At 47.7% G+C, this 20202-nt stretch overlaps 1 protein-coding gene across 2 annotated transcripts in view; it reads left to right on the top strand.

Moving 5' to 3' along the window:
* Positions 1-20202, top strand: part of BUD13 (BUD13 homolog) — a 162449-nt gene that overhangs the window by 121547 nt on the left and 20700 nt on the right. The window lies entirely within an intron of this gene.

Here is a 20202-nt window from a genome sequence, read left to right as displayed (position 1 = left end):
AAACGAACTCACCTGCGTGCAGAGTGGATTGGGTTTCTTAGGCTACTGGACATTAGCTCCAGAGGGACGATCACAGGCCCAGCCATGGATGGGTCCCGGAGCCGCGCCGCCGGCCCCCTTACAGATGCTGAAGCAAGAAGAGGTCCATAAATCGGCGGCAGAAGACTATCCTGTCTTCATAAGGTAGCGCACAGCACTGCAGCTGTGCGCCATTGCTCTCAGCACACTTCACACTCCGGTCACTGAGGGTGCAGGACGCTGGGGGGGGCGTCCTGGGAAGCAATGAATTTACCTTAGTTGGCGAAAAATACATCACATATAGCTCCTGGGCTATATGGATGTATTTAACCCCTGCCAGTTTTCCAGTAAAAAGCGGGAGAAGAGCCCGCCGTGAAGGGGGCGGGGCCTATCTCCTCAGCACACAGCGCCATTTTTCCCACACAGCTCCGCTGGTAGGAAGGCTCCCAGAATCTCCCCTGCATCCTGCAACTACAGAAACAGGGTAAAAAAGAGAGGGGGGCACTTATTTGGCAAAATAACAGATATAAGCAGCTATAAGGGATAGACACTTATTGTAAGGTTGTCCCTATACATATATAGCGCTCTGGTGTGTGCTGGCAAACTCTCCCTCTGTCTCCCCAAAGGGCTAAGTGGGTCCTGTCCTCTATCAGAGCATTCCCTGTGTGTGTGCTGGGTGTCGGTACGTGTGTGTCGACATGTATGAGGAGGAAAATGATGTGGAGGCGGAGCAGAGTGTCTGTAACAGTGATGTCACCCCCTAGGGGGTCGACACCTGAGTGGATGTACTGTTGAAAATTACGTGACAGTGTCAGCTCTATATAAAAAAACAGTGGTTGACATGAGACAGCCGGCTACTCAGCTTGTGCCTGTCCAGACGTCTCATAGGCCGTCAGGCAGATGGCAGATACAGACGCCGACACGGATACTGACTCCTGTGTCGACGGTGAAGAGACAACCGTGATTTCCAGTAGGGCCACACGTTACATGATTGAGACAATGGAAAATGTTTTATACATTTCTGATAATACGAGTACCACCAAAAAAAGGGGTATTATGTTCGGTGAGGGAAAAACTACCTGTAGTTTTCCTGAATCTGAGAAATAAAATGTGTGATGATGCGTGGGTTTCCCCCCGATAACAATTAATAATTTCTTAAAAAGTATTGGCTGCATACCCTTTCCCGCCAGAGGTTAGGATGCATTGGGAAACACCCCCTAGGGGGGATAAGGCGCTCACACGCTTGTAAGAACAAGGGCTCTACCCTCTCATGAGATGGCCGCCCTTAAGGATCCTGCTGATAGAAAGCAGGAGGGTATCCAAAAAAAGGTATTTACACACATACTGGTGTTATACTGCGACCAGCTATCGCCTCAGCCTGGAGGTGCAGTGCTGGGTTGGCATGGTCGGATTCCCTGACTGGGAATATTGATATCCTAGATAAGGATAGTATATTATTGCCTATAGAGCATTTAAAAGATGCATTTCTATATATGCATGATGCACAGCGGAATAATTGCCGACTGGCATCAAGTATAAGTGCGTTGTCCAATTCTACCAGTAAAATGGTCAGGTGATGCGGATTCCAAAAGTCATTTGGAAGTATTGCCTTTGAAAGGGGACATTTGGGGTCGGTCTTTTAGACCTGGTGGCCACGGCAACAGCTGGGAAATCCACGTTTGTACCCCAGGTCGCCTCTCAAAATAAGACGCCGTATTATCAGGCGCAGTCCTTTGTTGGCAAGCGGACAAAAGGTTCCTCTTTTCTGCTCGTGACAGAGGGAGAGGAAAAAGGCTGCAGAGATCAGCCAGTTCCCAGGAACAGAAACCCTTTCCAGCCTCTGCCAAGCCCTCAGTATGACGCTAGGGCTTTACAAGCTCAGGCACGGTGGGGGCCCGTTCTCAATGAATTTCAGTGCGCAGTGGGCTCACTCGCAAGTAGACCCCTGGATCCTTCAGGTAATATCTCAGGGGTACATATTGGAATTCGAGACGTCTCCCCCTCGCCGTTTCCAAAAGTCGACTTTACCGACGTCTCCCTCGGACAGGGAGGCAGTTTTGGAAGCCATTCACAAGCTGTATTCCCAGCAGGTGATAATCAAGGTACCCCTCCTGCAACAGGGAACGGGGTATTATTCCACACTATTGTGGTACCGAAGCCAGACGGCTCGGTGAGACCGATTCTAAAATCTAAAATCTTTGAACACTTACATACAGAGGTTCAAATTCAAGATTGAGTCACTCAGAGCAGTGATTGCGAACCTGGAAGAAGGGGACTACATGATGTCTCGGGACATCAAGGATGCTTACTTTCATGTCAAAATTTACCCTTCTCACCAAGGGTACCTCAGGTTTATGGTACAGAACTGTCACTATCAGTTCAGACGCTGCCGTAGGGATGGTCCACGGCACCCCGGGTCTTTACCAAGGTAATGGCCGAAATGATGATGATCCTTCGAAGGAAGGGAATTTTAGTTATCCCTTACTTGGACGATTCCCTGATAAGGGTAAGATCCAGGGAACAGTTGGAGGTCGGTGTAGCACTATCTCAGATAGTGTTGCGGCAGCACGATTGGATTCTCAATATTCCAAAATCGCAACTGGTTCCGTCGACGTGTCTTCTGTTCCTAGGGATGATCCTGGACACAGTCCAGAAAAAGGTGTTTCTCCCGGAGGAGAAAGCCAGGGAGTTATCCGAGCTAGTCAGGAACCTCCTCAAACCGAGCCAAGTCTCAGTGCATCAATGCACAAGGGTTCTGGGTAAAATGGGGGCTTCCTACGAAGCAATCCCATTTGGCAGATTCCACGCAAGAACTTTCCAGTGGGACCTGCTGGACAAATGGTCCGGGTCGCATCTTCAGATGCATCAGCGGATAACCCTGTCACCAAGGACAAGGGTGTCCCTCCTGTGGTGGTTGCAGAGTGCTCATCTTCTAGAGGGCCGCAGATTCGGCATTCAGTACTGGGTCCTGGTAACCACGGATGCCAGCCTGCGAGGCTGGGGAGCAGTCACACACGGAAGGAATATCCAGGACTTATGGTCAAGCCTGGAGACATCACTTCACATAAATATCCTGAAGCTAAGGGACATTTACAATGCTCTAAGCTTAGCAAGACCTTTGCTTCAAGGACAGCCGGTGTTGATCCAGTCGGACAACATCACGGCAGTCACCCACGTAAACAGACAGGGTGGCACAAGAAGCAGAAGGGCAATGACAGAAGCTGCAAGGATTCTTCGCTGGGCGGAAAATCATGGGATAGCACTGTCAGCAGTATTCATTCCGGGAGTGGACAACTGGGAAGCAGACTTCCTCAGCACGACCTCCACCCGGGGAGAGTGGGGACTTCACCCAGAAGTCTTCCACAGGATTATAAACCGTTGGGAAAAACTCGACAGGTATTGCGCCAGGTCCAGGGACCCTCAGGCAATAGCTGTAGACGCTCTGGTAACACCGTGGGTGTACCAGTCAGGGTATGTGCCTCTGCCTCTCATACCCAAGGTACTGAGATTGATAAGATGGTGAGGAGTAAGCACTATATTCGTGGCTCCGGATTGGCCAAGAAGGACTTGGTAACCGGAACTTCAAGAGATGCTCACGGAGGATCCGTGGCCTCTACCTCTAAGAAGGGACCTGCTCCAGCAAGGACCCTGTCTGTTCCAAGACTTACCGCGGCTGCGTTTGACGGCATGGCGGTTGAACGCCGGATCCTGAAGGAAAAAGGGCATTCCGGATGAAGTCATCCCTATCCTGATCAAAGCCAGGAAGGATGTAACCGCAAAAACATTATCACCGCAATTGGCGAAAATATGTTGCGTGGTGCGAGGCCAGTAAGGCCCGACGGTGGATATTCGACTGGGTCGATTCCTACATTTCCTGCAAACAGGAGTGTCTATGGGCCTGAAATTGGGGTCCATTAAGGTTCAAATTTCGGCCCTGTCAATTTTCTTCCAAAAAGAACTAGCTTCAGTCCCTGAAGTTCAGACGTTTGTAAAAGGGGTACTGCATATACAGCCTCCTTTTGTGCCTCCAGTGGCACTTGGGATCTCAATGTAGTTTTTTTTTTGGATTCCAAAAGTCACATTGGTTTGAACCACTTAAATCTGTGGAGTTAAAATATCTCACATGGAAAGTGGTCATGCTGTTGGCCCTGGCCTGGGCCAGGCGCGTGTCAGAATTGGCGGCTTTATCCTGTAAAAGCCCTTATCTGATTTTCCATTCGGACAGGGCGGAATTGAGGACTCGTCCTCAATTTCTCCCTAAGGTGTTTTCAGCATTTCACTTAAACCAACCTATTGTGGTGCCTGCGGCTACTAGGGACTTGGAGGATTCCAAGTTGCTGGACGTAGTCAGGGCCCTGAAAATATATGTTTCCAGGACGGCTGGAGTCAGAAAATCTGACTCGCTGTTTATCCTGTATGCACCCAACAAGCTGGGTGCTCCTGCTTCTAAGCAGACGATTGCTCGTTGGATTTGCAGTACAATTCAGCTTGCACATTCTGTGGCAGGCCTGCCACAGCCAAAATCTGTAAAAGCCCATTCCACACGGAAAGTGGGCTCATCTTGGGCTTTACAACTTTGCCGAGCAGCTACTTGGTCAGGGGCAAACACGTTTGCTAAATTCTACAAATTTGATACCCTGGCTGAGGAGGACCTGGAGTTCTCTCATTCGGTGCTGCAGAGTCATCCGCACTCTCCTGCCCGTTTGGGAGCTTTGGTATAATCCCCATGGTCCTTTTGGAGTCCCCAGCATCCACTAGGACGTTAGAGAAAATAAGAATTTACTTACCGATAATTCTATTTCTCATAGTCCGTAGTGGATGCTGGGCGCCCATCCCAAGTGCGGATTGTCTGCATTACTTGTACATAGTTATTGTTACAAAAATCGGGTTATTGTTGTTGTGAGCCATCTTTTCAGAGGCTCCTTCTGTTATCATGCTGTTAACTGGGTTCAGATCACAAGTTGTACGGTGTGATTGGTGTGGCTGGTAATGAGTCTTACCTGGGATTCAAAATCCTTCCTTATTGTGTACGCTCGTCCGGGCACAGTATCCTAACTGAGGCTTGGAGGAGGGTCATAGGGGGAGGAGCCAGTGCACACCAGCTAGTCCTAAAGCTTTTACTTTGTGCCCAGTCTCCTGCGGAGCCGCTATTCCCCATGGTCCTTTTGGAGTCCCCAGCATCCACTACGGACTATGAGAAATAGAATTATCGGTAAGTAAATTCTTATTTTTTAATAGAATAAGGGTATGGTTCAATGCCTAGTCTGTTGAATTCAATTTTCCGCAGGCTGACAATTACCTTGAAATTTTTTTTAATGCAATGTAAAGTTCTACTTGCTATGCTGGTGTAACCATCGACAATGGTACAATTTGTATAGATTTTTTTTTTTTAAAGAAATATTAGCTTTGTAATTGTTCACCCGGCTAGGACTTTCACTTCTTTAAGTAGAGTCATTTTCAATTATAAAATCGATGCATCTGTCCCTGAAGTTGCTTCTTGTAATTCAATGAAGAAAACAGATCTGGTGATCCACGAGGAGGTTTACATCTTTTGTAAGATTTTTATTGGGATCCTGTGAGACTCATCCATATCTGGAATGGAGACCCTGTCCAGCTGTATTATGGTGAATCCTGCACTATGCTCCTCTTGTTACTACTGGCCTCCGCCCTCTGACTTGCTGTGTCTTAATACCGAGACCTTGCTTATCTTTCCTCAGTTTTACGGTTCTCTCTTACTATTTTATTTCCAAACAGTGTATCATAAAAGCAGTCAGCGGAATAGGCCAAACCGCCATTTTTAAACTTAGAAAATAAATCACAGCAAACTGCAATGTCTTAGAAAACACTAAAATTGCTACTATTACATCTGCTTGCTCTCACAGCAATCTTCATGCACTGCAGAGAGCCAACCAAAGCTCCCATTTATGGCATGTGCCACTTTCCTATTCGGGTCATCCCGTGTCAAATCAACACACTTTTCGTTAACATTTTACTTGACCATTTTTGTCAAATTTGGTATATGGAGAAGAATATATGGAGTCTAAGAAAAATAAAAATTTGTATTTAAATATCTCATGCCAATTTCAAATTATATCTATGTAAAGTTTTCAAAAATTTGTCAAAAACACACAACTACAGTAGCATATTTTCAGTAGCATAGCAGCTCTCCTAATTAAGCTAGAGAGGTAAGTGGTGTTTTTTTATGCCCTTTCCTATGATATACAACACAATAGGCTTTGTGAGGAAAAACTTTTTCCAAATGCAAACTGAAATTTTTGATCATGATTATCTCAAAAAGTGCGTCGAAATTTTTTTCAGGAAATAGTCTATGTTAAATATTTGTCAAAATGTAAAAGTGGGAGGATAATGGGTTCATAGTTAAAAATAATTTTAAACAGGAGTTGGCACTACGTTTGAAAAAATCAGGGCCGACTTTTACATCCAATTATATGAGGAACAGCTAAAAATAGCACAACACTCAATATTTGAATTAAATGTAAATTCTCTTAATTACTTTTTGACAATACCTACATGTGAGAATATATAATATAGATATTAAAGGAATGGGTTTGTTGGGTCAACCCTATTTAGGTTGACACTCATTAGATCGACCACTATTGGTCGACACTTGGAAAAGGGCAACATGGTCGGCAGGTCGACTTGGAAAAAGGTTGACATGCATTTTTGTTAGGTTTTTTTGGTGTCGTTTTCTTCGTAAAGTGACCTGCAACCCCAGTTAGTGCACCGTGTCCCCTTGCGTGGCTCTCGCTTCGGGCAAGGTGCCTTGCACTGCTGCGCTCGTAGTCCACATGGATAGTAAAGTATGAAAAAGTAAAAAAAAATTAAAAAAAAATTGAAAAACGCACGTCGACCTTTGCCATGTCGACCTAATGATCATGTCGACCTTTTTCAGATGTCAGTAGATATTAATATTAGGCACAAGAAAGACTAATAAATGGATCCGATTAAGAGTATACAATAATCACAGTTGCTGGACACTATATCATAACATCAGCAGCTCCCAATAGCTGATCTGGAGTATCACCACAAGCTAAGAGAATGTTTAAAAAGAATTTATATGAGAGAGAATGAAGAAATAGCATCAAATTTAATACACATAAAATATAACAATAAGAACAATATTTGATTGACACCTCCCGTGGAAAGATTGAACACAATTAATTAAAGGCCCATATTGGCTAAATTGTCAAATTGTCAAACTACGCTAAAGTTTGCAGCTGGTCTATCGCAAAGGCCGGTCATTGCGGGTTGCTGGATGACCCATGCCATTCATTCCTGGGCCACTCAAATTCAGAGAGACCTCTCGGGGAATATGCCTTTGGTTATTATGGTAACCCTCTTAAAACACATTCAGGACACTATACGGGTCCTTTGTGATTCGCTCAAGGAAATGGGGGAATGGCTCTATGGGGTTGAATTGGATACCTGGATTTCCAAGGTTATGGCTGGGAAATCCACGTTTCTCCCCTCTGGGGCCCCGCCAGCGAGACGTTCCTACCCGGGGCCGTCTGTCCAGTCTTTTCGTTCTCACAGATTTTCGAGCTAAGGACAGAACTGCCTCCAATGCAGCTAGAGGCACCACATGTAAGTCAAGAAAACCTGCAAGCCCCAGCTCTCAGGAACAGATCACCGGTGCTGCTTCTGCTAAGGTCTCAGCATGACGGGGCCCACCCACCCTGAGGGGAGCTCGAAGTGAGAGCTCCGACGGCGTCACTTCAGCCGTGTCTGGGAGGCTTCCTGCCAGGATACCTGGATCAGGGATCTCGTTTCTCAAGGCTACAAGCTGGAGTTCGACGGTGGTCCACCCCTACGATTTTTCAAATCAAGCTTACCAGCTTTGGAGGACATGCGGGTTACGTTGCAACAGGCTATCCAAAAGTTGGTCCAGTCCCACGTCATTGTTCCAGTACCGATACCACAACGCGGCATGGGTTATTACTCCAACCTGTTTGTGGTGCCGAAATCGGACGGTTCGGTAAGGCCCGTTTTGAATCTCAAGTGCTTGAATCCTTACCTGAAGGTGTTAAACTTCAAAATGGAATCCTTGTGAGCAGTGATTGCAGGCCTGGAAGAACAGTAATTCATGGTTTCCTTTGATATCAAGGACGCCTACCTCCATATTCCGATTGGCCGCCTCATCAGGCGTACCTGAGGTTTTGGACAATCATTATCAATTCCAGGCTCTGCCCTTCGGCCTGTCCACCGCTCCGAGCGCGTTTACAAAGGTAATTGCGGAGACGATGTTCCAGCTCTGGGTCCAGGGGGTCGAATTTCTGATAAAAGCAAGATCCAGGGAGCTCTTGTTGCTCCATATCGACCGCACTATCCAACTTCTGTCACACCATGGGTGAATCCTCAACTTACAGAAGTCACACCTGGAGCCGACTCGACGGCTACTGTTCCTGGGGTTGTTGCTGGATACGGTTGCACGGAAGGTATTCCTACCAGAGAACAAGGCAAGAACACTTCAGGAGATGGTCCGCATGGTGCTCCGGCCTACTGGAGTGTCCATCCATCTTTGCGTAAGGTTATTGGTCAAGATGGTCACCTCATACGAAGCGATCCAATACGGCAGGTTCCATGCCAGAATTTTTCCGCTGGAGCAAATGGTACTGTTCACATCTTCAGATGCACCGGATGATACGACTGTCGCCTCAGGGCCAGGGTTTTCCTCCTGTGATTGCTGCAGTCCTCCAATCTCCTGGAGGGCCGGAGTTTCGAACTTCAGGATTGGACCTTTCTCTGACGTCCTAGTGGATGCTGGGAACTCCGTAAGGACCATGGGGAATAGCGGGCTCCGAAGGAGGCTGGGCACTCTAGAAAGATTTATGACTACCTGGTCTGCACTGGCTCCTCCCACTATGACCCTCCTCCAAGCCTCAGTTAGATCTTGTGCCCGGCCGAGGTTGGATGCACACTAGGGGCTCTCCTGAGCCCTTAGAAAGAAAGTATAGATTTACGTTTTTTATTTTCAGTGAGACCTGCTGGCAACAGGCTCACTGCAGCGAGGGACTAAGGGGAGAAGAAGCGAACTCGCCTGCTTGCAGCCGGATTGGGCTTCTTAGGCTACTGGACACCATTAGCTCCAGAGGGATCGACCGCAGGCCCAGTCCTTGGTGTTCGGTCCCGGAGCCGCGCCGCCGTCCCCCTTACAGAGCCAGAAGCAAGAAGAGGTCCGGAAAATCGGCGGCAGAAGACATCAGTCTTCACCAAGGTAGTGCACAGCACTGCAGCTGTGCGCCATTGCTCCTCATACACACTTCACACTCCGGTCACTGAGGGTGCAGGGCGCTTGGGGGGGGCGCCCTGAGCAGCAATAAAAACACCTTGGCTGGCAAAAATACCACAATATATAGCCCCAGAGGCTATATATGTGGTAAATACCCCTGCCAGAATCCAGAAAAAAGCGGGAGAATAGGCCGCGGAAAAGGGGCGGAGCTATCTCCCTCAGACACACTGGCGCCATTTTCTCTTCACAGTGCAGCTGGAAGAAAGCTCCCCAGGCTCTCCCCTGTAGTTTTCAGGCTCAAAGGGTTAAAAAGAGAGGGGGGGGCAATAAATTTAGGCGCAATATTGTATATACAAGCAGCTATGGGGGAAAATTCACTCAGTTATAGTGTTAATCCCCTCATTATATAGCGCTCTGGTGTGTGCTGGCATACTCTCTCTCTGTCTCCCCAAAGGGCTTTGTGGGTCCTGTCCTCAGTCAGAGCATTCCCTGTGTGTGTGCGGTGTGTCGGTACAGCTGTGTCGACATGTTTGAGGAGGAGGCTTATATAGTGACGGAGCAGATGCCGATAAATGTGATGTCGCCCCCTGTGGGGCCGACACCAGAGTGGATGGTTAGGTAAAAGGTATTAACCGACAGTGTCAACTCCTTACATAAAAGGGTGGATGACGTAACAGCTGTGGGACAGCCGGCTTCTTAGCCCGCGACTGCCCAGGCGTCTCAAAGGCCATCAGGGGCTCAAAAACGCCCGCTCATTCAGATGGCAGACACAGATGTCGACACGGAGTCTGACTCCAGTGTCGACAAGGTTGAGACATATACACAATCCACTAGGAACATCCGTGACTTGATCCCGGCAATAAAAAATGTGTTACACATTTCTGACATTAACCTCTAAAAATGGGTTTTTATGTTTGGGGAGAAAAAGCAGGCAGTGTTTTGTTCCCCCATCAGATGAATGAATGAAGTGTGTGAAAAGCGTGGGTTCCCCCTGATAAGAAACTGGTAATTTCTAAAAAGTTACTGATTGCGTACCTTTTCCCGCCAGAGGATAAGTTACGCTGGGAGATATCCCCTAGGGTGGATAAGGCGCTCACACGGTTGTCAAAATAGGTGGCACTGCCGTTTTAGGAACGGCCACTTTGAAGGTACCTGTTGATAAAAAGCAGGAGGCTATCCTGAAGTCTGTATTTACACACTCAGGTACTAGACTGAAACCTGCAGAGCGTGCTGCTGCTGCAGCGTGGTCGGTGACCCTGTCAAACATACTAGTTTTATATATGAGGGATGCACAGAGGGATATTTTGCCGGCTGGCATCCAAAATGAATGTAATGTCCATTCTGTCAGGAGGGCATTAGAGACCTGTCACTGGACAGGTGATGCTGACTTTAAAAGGCGCATAGAGATTCTGCCTTATAAGGGTGAGGAATTATTTGGAGATGGTCTCTGGGACCTCGTATCCGCAGCAACAGCTGGGAAGAAATATTTTTACCTCAGTTTTCCTCACAGACTAAGAAAGCACTGTATTATCAGGTACAGTCCTTTCGGCTTCAGAAAAGCAAGCGGGTCAAAGGCGCTTCCTTTCTGTACAGAGACAAGGGAAGAGGGAAAAAGCTGCACCAGTCAGCCTGTTCCCAGAATCATAATTCTTCTCTCGCTTCCTCTGAGTCCACAGCATGACGCGGGGGCTCCACAGGTGTAGCCAGGTACGGTGGGGGGCCGTCTCAAAAATTTCAGCGATCAGTGGGCTCGCTCACAGGTGGATCCCTGTTTCATTCAAGTAGTATTTCAGGGGTACAAGCTGGAATTCGAGATGTCTTCCCCCTGCCGTTTCCTCAAATATGCCTTGCCGACAACTCCCTCAGGCAGGGAGGCTGTGCTAGAGGCAATTAATAAGCTGTATTCCCAGCAGGTAATACTTAAGGTGCCCCTACTTCAACAAGGACGGGGTTACTATTCCACACGGTTTGGGGTACCGAAACCGCATGGTTCGGTGTGACCCTTTTTTATATTTAAAATCCTTGAACACATACATAAAAAAATTCAAGTTCAAGATGGAATCGCTCAGGGCGGTTATTGCAAGCCTGGACGAGGGGGATTACATGGTATCCCGGGACATCAAGGATGCTTACCTGCATGTCCCCATTTACTATCCTCGCCAGGAGTACCTCAGATTTGTGGTACAGGATTACCATTACCAAGTCCAGACTCTGCCGTTTGGACTGTACATGGCACCGAGGGTGTTACCAAGGTAATGGCCGGAATGATGATACTCCTTCGAAAAAGGGGAGTTTTTAATGATCCCGTACTTGGACAATCTCCTTATAAGGGCGAGGTCCAAGGAGCAGTTGCTAGTCGGGGTAGCACTATTTTGGAAAGTGCTACAACAGCACGGTTGGATTCTAAACAGTCCAAAGACCCAGCTGTTTCCTACGACACATCTACTGTTCCTGGGGATGGTTCTGGACACAGACCAGAAATAAGTGTTTCTCCCGGAGGAGAAAGCCAAGGAGCTGTCATCTCTAGTCAGAGACCTCCTGAAGCCAAAACAGTTATCGGTACATCATTGCACGCGAGTCCTGGGAAAAATGATAGCTTCCTACGAAGCAATCCCATTCGGCAGGTTCCATGCAAGAACTTTTCAGGGGGACCTGTTAGACAAGTGGTCCGGATCACATCTTCAGATGCATCGGCTGATAACCCTGTCTCCAAGGACCAGGGTATCTCTACTGTAGTGGCTGCAGAGTGCCCATCTTCAAGAGGGCCGCAGGTTCGACATACAGGACTAGGTCCTAGTGACCATGGATGCCAGCCTTTGAGGCTGGGGGGCAGTCACACAGGGAAGAAGCTTCCAGGGACTTTGGTCAAGTCAGGTGACTTCCCTACATAAATATTCTGGAACTGAGGGCCATTTACAATGCCCTGAGTCAGGCAAGGCCTCTGCTTCAAAACCGGCCGGTCCTGATCCAATCAGACAACATCACGGCAGTCGCCCATGTAAACCAACAGGGCGGCACAAGAAGCAGGATGGCGATGGCAGAAGCCACAAGGATTCTCCGATGGGCGTAAAATCATGTGTTAGCACTGTCAGCAGTGTTCATTCCCGGAGTGGACAACTGGGAAGCAGATCTTCTCAGCAGACACGACTTCCACCCGAGAGAGTGGGGACTTCATCCAGAAGTCTTCCAAAGGATTGTACACCATTGGGAAAGGCCACAGGTGGACATGAAGGCGTCCCGCCTCAACAAAAAGCTATAAAAGATATTGCGCCAGGTCAAGAGACCTTCAGGCGATAGCTGTGGACGCTCTGGTAACACCGTGGGTGTACCAGTCGGTTTATGTGTTCCCCCCTCTGCCTCTCATACCAAAGGTACTGAGAATAATAAGAAGGCGAGGAGTAAGAACGATACTCGTGGTTCCGGATTGGCCAAGAAGAGCCTGGTACCCAGAACTTCAAGAAATTATATCAGAGGACCCATGGCCTCTGCCGCTCAGACAGGACCTGCTGCAGCAGGGGCCCTGTCTGTTCCAAGACTTACCGCGGCTACGTTTTGATGGCATGGCGGTTGAACGCCGGATCCTAAAGGAAAAGGGCATTCCGGAGGAAGTCATTCCTACGCTGATTCAAGCCAGGAAAGATGTAACTGCAAAACATTATCACCGCATATGGCGGAAATATGTTGCTTGGTGTGAGGCCATAAAAGGCCCCAACAGAGGAATTTCAACTAGGTCGATTTCTGCATTTCCTACAAGCAGGAGTGTCTATGGGCCTAAAATTAGGCTCCATTAAGATACAGATCTCGGCTCTGTCGATTTTCTTCCAGAAAGAATTAGCTTCAGTACCTGAAGTTCAGACATTGTGAAAGGAGTGCTGCATATTCAGCCCCCGGTTGTGCCTCCAGTGGCACCTTGGGATCTCAACGTGGTGTTGAGTTTCTTAAAATCACATTGGTTTGAACCACTAAAAACCGTGGATCTAAAATATCTCACGCGGAAAGTGGTCATGTTATTGGCCTTGGCTTCGGCCAGGCGTGTATCAGAATTGGCGGCTTTGTTATATAAAAGTCCTTATCTGATTTTCCATATGGATAGGGCAGAATTGAGGAGTCGTCCCCAGTTTCTCCTTAAGGTGGTATCAGTTTTTCACTTGAACCAACCTATTGTGGTGCCTGCGGCTACTAGGGACTTGGAGGATTCCAAGTTACTGGACGTAGTCAGGGCCTTGAAAAATTATGTTTCCAGGACGGCTAGAGTCAGGAAAATTGACTCGCTATTTATCCTGTATGCACCCAACAGGCTGGGTGCTCCTGCTTCTAAGCAGACTATCGCTCGCTGGATCTGTGACACGATGCAGCAGGCGCATTCTGCGGCTGGATTGCCGCATCTTAAATCAGTGAAAGCCCATTCCACAGGGAAGGTGGGCTCATCTTGGGCGGCTGCCCGAGGGGTCTCGGCTTTACAACTTTGCCGAGCTGTTACTTGGTCAGGGGCAAACACGTTTGCAAAATTCTACAAAATTGATACCCTGGCTGAGGAGGACCTGGAGTTCTCTCATTCGGTGCTGCAGAGTCACCCGCACTCTCCCGCCCGTTTGGGAGCTTTGGTATAATCCCCATGGTCCTTACGGAGTTCCCAGCATCCACTAGGACGTCAGAGAAAATAAGATTTTACTCACCGGTAAATCTATTTCTCGTAGTCCGTAGTGGATGCTGGGCGCCCATCCCAAGTGCGGATTGTCTGCAATACTTGTATATAGTTATTGCCTAACTAAAGGGTTATTGTTGAGCCATCTGTTGAGAGGCTCAGTTATATTCATACTGTTAACTGGGTATAGTATCACGAGTTATACGGTGTGATTGGTGTGGCTGGTATGAGTCTTACCCGGGATTCAAAATCCTTCCTTATTATGTCAGCTCGTCCGGGCACAGTGTCCTAACTGAGGCTTGGAGGAGGGTCATAGTGGGAGGAGCCAGTGCACACCAGGTAGTCATAAATCTTTCTAGAGTGCCCAGCCTCCTTCGGAGCCCGCTATTCCCCATGGTCCTTACGGAGTTCCCAGCATCCACTACGGACTACGAGAAATAGATTTACCGGTGAGTAAAATCTTATTTTCTCACGACAGATGCAAGTCTCCGAGGATGGGGAGCTGTCACCCAAGGGGCGCAGTTCCAGGGCAGGTGGTCATCCCACGAAAGCCTCCTTTCGATCAACATTCTGGAACTTCGGGCGATGTACAATGCTCTGCTCCAGGCCTCTCCTCTACTCAGGGATCATGCGATCCAGGTATAGTCGTATAACGCCACTGCAGTGGCGTACATCAATCGGCAAGGAGGGACAAAAAGCAGATCCTGCATTCGAGAGGTGTCAAGAATACTCCTCTGAGCAGAAAGAAATTCAAGAGCAATGTCCGCAATATTCATTCCGGGAGTGGACAACTGGGAAGCGGGCTTCCTGAGTCGTCACGATCTCCACCCGGAGGAGAGTGGGGTCTCCGCCAGCAGGTGTTCCAGCAGATCATCCACCGGTGGGCCTGCCCACAGATAGACATGATGGCTTCTCATCTCAACAAGAAGCTTCATTAGTATTTCTCACGAACGAGGGACCCTCAGGCGAGGGCAGTAGATGCAGTGATGTCGCCTTGGCTTTACCGGCTGGTCTACCTGTTTCCCTCCGACTCCGTTGCTTCCAAGGGTGCTCAAACACCTCAGACATCAGGGAGTCCAGGCAATTCTAATTTCCCCATACTGGCCCTCGGAGGGCATGGTACGCGGATCTTCTGGACATGTCCGTCGAAGACCCTTGGCCTCTACCACTGCGAAGTGACCTTCTACAACAAGGACCGTTAGTCTACCTTTGACGGCATGAAGGTTGAGCGGAACATCCCAGCTCACAAGGTCCTTTCCAAGAAGGTTATTGCTACCATGGTTCAGGTCCGGAAACCTGTGACGTCAAAACACTTATCATCATATCTGGAGGAGATATGTCTCTTGGTGCGAGGAATGCACATACCTGCCGGCAGAGTTCCACTTGGGATGTTTCTTATGTTTCCTGCAGGCTGGTGTGGATAAGGGCTTACGTCTGGGTTCCATTAAGGTCCAGATTTCAGCGCGCTCCATTTTCTTTCAGAAGAAATTAGCAGTGTTGCCAGGAGTTCAGAACTTCTTGCAAGACGTACTCCATATACAACCTCCGTTTGTGCCGCCTACGGCACCTTGGGATTTGGATGTGGTGTTGAAAAATCTACAGTCCTCCTGGTTCGAACCACTGATGACAGTAGAAGACAAGTACCTCACATAGAAGACTGTGATGTTACTAGCCCTGGCTTCTGCTAGGCGTGTCTCAGAATTGGGGGCCTTATCATGTAAAAGTCCCTACTTGGTCATTTACGAGGCCAGAGCAGAGCTCCGGACTAGACAGCAGTTCCTGCCGAAGGTGGTCTCCACGTTTCACCTGAATCAACCTATTGTGGTTCCGTTGGATTCTGGTTCTTCTGCTCATCCGGAGGCATTGGATGCTGTGCGTGCCTTGAAGATCTATGTCCATCGGACAGCTCGGATCAGAAAGACTGATTCCTTGTTCGTGCTCTATGATGCGCAGAAGAAGGGTTGCCCTGCTTCAAAGCAGTCTATTGCTCGTTGGATTAGGCGTACTATCCAACTGGCCTATGCCTGTTCCTAAGTCTCTGAAGGCCCACTCTAATAGATCGGTGGGGTCTTCCTGGGCAGCTGCCCGTGGAGTCTCGGCCTTGCAACTATGCCGAGCTGCTGCCTGGTCGTGGACGAACACTTTTAAGTTTTACAAGTTTGATACCCTGGCCAAAGAGGATACCCAGTTTGGGCAGGCGGTGTTGCAGCAGTCTTCGCACATTCCCGCCCGATCTGGATGCTTTTGGGACGTTCCCATCATACTAAGTTTCCCCCAGTATCCCTTATGGATGCTATAGAAAATAGGATTTTAAATATCTACCGGTAAATTCTTTTCTCATAGTCCATAAGGGATATTGGGCGCCCGCCTCAGTGCGGTGACTTTTCTGCAGGTTCTCTTTTCTGTGGTTACCTGTTCAGCTGTTGCTGCTGTTGTTCCCAGCTGTTGCTGGTGGTTATATGTTAGTGGTGTGCTGGTGTCTAAATCTCACCACACTCTGTTCTCATATTTCCTTCTCTCATATATGCCCTTTCTCCTTCGGGCACGTTTTTAACCAATAATTGCCTGTGGGAGGGACATAGAGGGGAGGAGCCAGCACACCAAGTGAAGAAAATTCAAAGTGTCCTTGCTCTTTTGGAACCTGTCTATACCCCATCATACTAAGTTTCCCCCAATATCCCTTATGGACTATGAGAAAAGGATTTACCGTTAGGTATTTAAAATCCTATTTTTCAATCAAGTTAATAAAGTGAAAGCGTTAATAGCATGTTGACACAAGCTAGGCTTCAATGTTGATGCAGAGTGGCATTTTTCAGCCACATCGCATGGGAAAGGCCCCTGTAATGGATTTGGCGGCTCAGTCAAGAGACTGGCAGCTGGATCCAGCCTACAACGTCCATATGAGAACCAAATCCTCACACCTCTCCAACTTAATGAATGGGCAGTAGAAAATACATCTGGAATTTGGCGTTCACAACGCAAGACTATATTGAGTCTGAAACATTTTTGAATGATTGTTTCAGCCAGTCAGTAACTGTTCAGGGAACACAACAGTATCGTGCTTTTATACTGGTTGATTGAAGTACACCAAAAATATTTGTGAAAACCTTTTCTAAGGCTACAGCATCATCTACAGTATTCGTTACAAAATCTCTAGACAAACTCCAGTTGACATAAATAAATGGCTGCATATCTGTTGTGTATAACAAGAAATGTGGCTTGCTTATGTGATGGACAAGAATGAAGATGAAGACGAATTAAAAGTGACCTTCCTTTATCCAGCTGTTCCTTCACCATCATTCTTCTATCCAAGGAAGCCTGATGTACTATGGATACCTCTAATAGATGTCTTATGCAATGTCAACCCAACTCCAACTGGAATCATTTGTCATGTCTCCTGAAGACACTTTTAAAACCACTGAGGCATCGTCAGACTATCTTCAGCTAACATTACGGACTGACTAATACAATGTAAAGTATTTCTATTCAACTTGATTTATATAATTAAACTAATGATGCCATCAAATCTATTATTACCTATTACTACTTGTAATACACCTGGATTTTTTGAATAAACTACCTTGCTTTAAAATTATTTTTAACTATGAACCAATTTTATTCTCCCACTTTTACTTTTTTGACAAACAGTAGTATAGACCAGGGATTCTCAAACTCGGTCCTCAGGACCCCACACAGTGCATGTTTTGCAGGTAACCCAGCAAGCGCACAGGTGTATTAATCACTCACAGACACATTTTAAAAGGTCCACAGGTGGGGCTAATTATTTCACTTGTGATTCTGTGAGGAGTCCTGCAAAACATGCACTGTGTGGGATCCTGAGGACCGAGTTTGAGAACCTGTGGTATAGATTATTTCCTGAAATTTTGTGAACTTTTTTGTCGATGCACTTCTTGAGATAATCGTGATCAAAAATTTCAGTTTTAATTTGGAAAAAGTTTTTCTCACAAAGCCTATTGTGTTTTATATCGTAGGAAAGGGCATAAAAAACACAGTAAAATGACACCACTGCCACCTCTCTAGCTGCTATGGAGATTTGAAAATATGCTGGTTGTGCGTTTTTGACAGATTTTGAAAACTTATATTGGAAACGGCATGAAATACTTAAATAAAGCTGGTGAGGTAAAATCTATGTGTTGATTTGACACGGGATTGACCCATTCACACCCCATAAGCATTCATGCTTTCTAATGTGTTCAGAGGGATGCATGGAGTGGCACATAGTGTGGTGTGCAGGCGTACCCGAGAGACCTCATCGCACAGCCCAAAATCCAGCACAAGCACTAATTCACACAGTCTCTTTCTGTATCATAATCTCTCTTTCTTTTTCATCCACTAGGGGTCACTGGAGTACTCTTGGGATATGGAATATTTAAATTAGTAACTGGTCACCCCCTCCATACTCCCATAAAGCCTTCAGTATTTTTCTGTGCCTCTAGTCGGAAGGTACAGTGGTATTATGTCCTTAGATTCTTCAAACAAGATTATTTTTAGTTTTTTCTACACACTCCCTTCCCAACTTATCAGAGAAGTTGGGCCTGGGATGGTTGGTGCTGCAGAAGGGCAGCAGATAGTCTGTCGGTGCCCATGAAAGGGGCCCCGCCATTGACCACAATCAGCACAGCTGATTGCAGCCTCAGGTTGCACAAAGAAGCTGGACCGTGCTTAATTGAGAAGCCCGTGATAGCCTCCCCTGATACAGGTAATGAGCGGTTAGGCAGCTCACACTGCCGCCGCTCACTTGTGTTATATGCTGGGGGTGAGGGGCGCTATGTGGGGACTGGATGTCTTCATTTCTCTAACGTCCTAGTGGATGCTGGGGACTCCGTAAGGACCATGGGGAATAGACGGGCTCCGCAGGAGACAGGGCACTTTAAGAAAGAATTAGGAATACTGGTGTGCACTGGCTCCTCCCTCTATGTCCCTCCTCCAGTTTGAATCTGTGCCCGGACGAGCTGGGTGCACCTTAGTGAGCTCTCCTGAGCTTGCTAAATAGAAAGTATTTTGTTAGGATTTTTTTATTTTCAGAGAGATCTGCTGGCAACAGACTCTCTGCTACGTGGGACTGAGGGGAGAGAAGCAGCCCTACTCACTGTGGATAGGTCTTGCTTCTTAGGCTACTGGACACCATTAGCTCCAGAGGGATCGTACACAGGAACGCACCCTTGGTCGTCCGATCCCAGAGCCGCGCCGCCGTCCCCCTCGCAGAGCCAGAAACCAGAAGCCGGCGTGAGAAGCAAGAAGACTTCAAAAGCGGCGGCAGAAGACTCCAGTCTTCATATGAGGTAGCGCACAGCACTGCAGCTGTGCGCCATTGCTCCCACATTAAACCCACGCACTCCGGTCACTGTAGGGTGCAGGGCGCAGGGGGGGGCGCCCTGGGCAGCAATTAGAGACCTCTTGGCAAAGTGGGCATATATACAGTTGGGCACTGTATATATGCATGAGCCCCCGCCATTATTTTACACAAAATCGCGGGACAGAAGCCCGCCGCTGAGGGGGCGGGGCTTCTTCCTCAGCACTCACCAGCGCCATTTTCTCTCCACAGCTCCGCTGAGAGGAAGCTCCCCAGGCTCTCCCCTGCAGATTCACGGTAGAAAGAGGGTAAAAAGAGAGGGGGGGGGCACATAAATTTAGCGCAAAATCAGTATATACAGCAGCTACTGGGTAAACACTAAGTTACTGTGTAATTCCTGGGTCATATAGCGCTGGGGTGTGTGCTGGCAGACTCTCTCTCTGTCTCTCCAAAAGGCCTTGTGAGGGTTCTGTCCTCAAATAGAGCATCCCCTGTGTGTTTGGTGTGTCGGTACGCTTGTGTCGGCATGTTTGACGAGGAAGGCTATGTGGAAGCAGAGCAGGTACAAATGAATGTGGGATCGGCGCCGACGCCCGATTGGATGGATATGTGGAAGGTTTTAAATGATAATGTTAATTCCTTGCATAAAAGGTTGGATAAAGCTGAAGCCTTGGGACAGTCAGGGTCTCAACCCATGCCTGCTCCTACAGCGCAGAGGCCGTCAGGGTCTCAGAAGCGCCCACTATCCCAAATTGTTGACACAGATATCGACACGGATTCTGACTCCAGTGTCGATGGCGATGATGCAAAGTTGCAGCCTAAAATGGCTAAAGCCATCCGCTACATGATTATAGCAATGAAGGATGTATTGCACATCTCAGAGGAAAACCCAGTCCCTGACAAGAGGGATTATATGTTTGGGGAAAAAAGGGAATGAGGTGACCTTTCCCCCTTCACATGAGTTAAATGAGTTAT

Source organism: Pseudophryne corroboree, chromosome 10 (assembly GCF_028390025.1).
Source record: "Pseudophryne corroboree isolate aPseCor3 chromosome 10, aPseCor3.hap2, whole genome shotgun sequence".
Lineage (NCBI taxonomy): Eukaryota > Metazoa > Chordata > Amphibia > Anura > Myobatrachidae > Pseudophryne > Pseudophryne corroboree.
The sequence above is the reverse complement of the archived record's forward strand: the minus strand, read 5'-3'. Positions and strand labels throughout refer to the sequence as shown.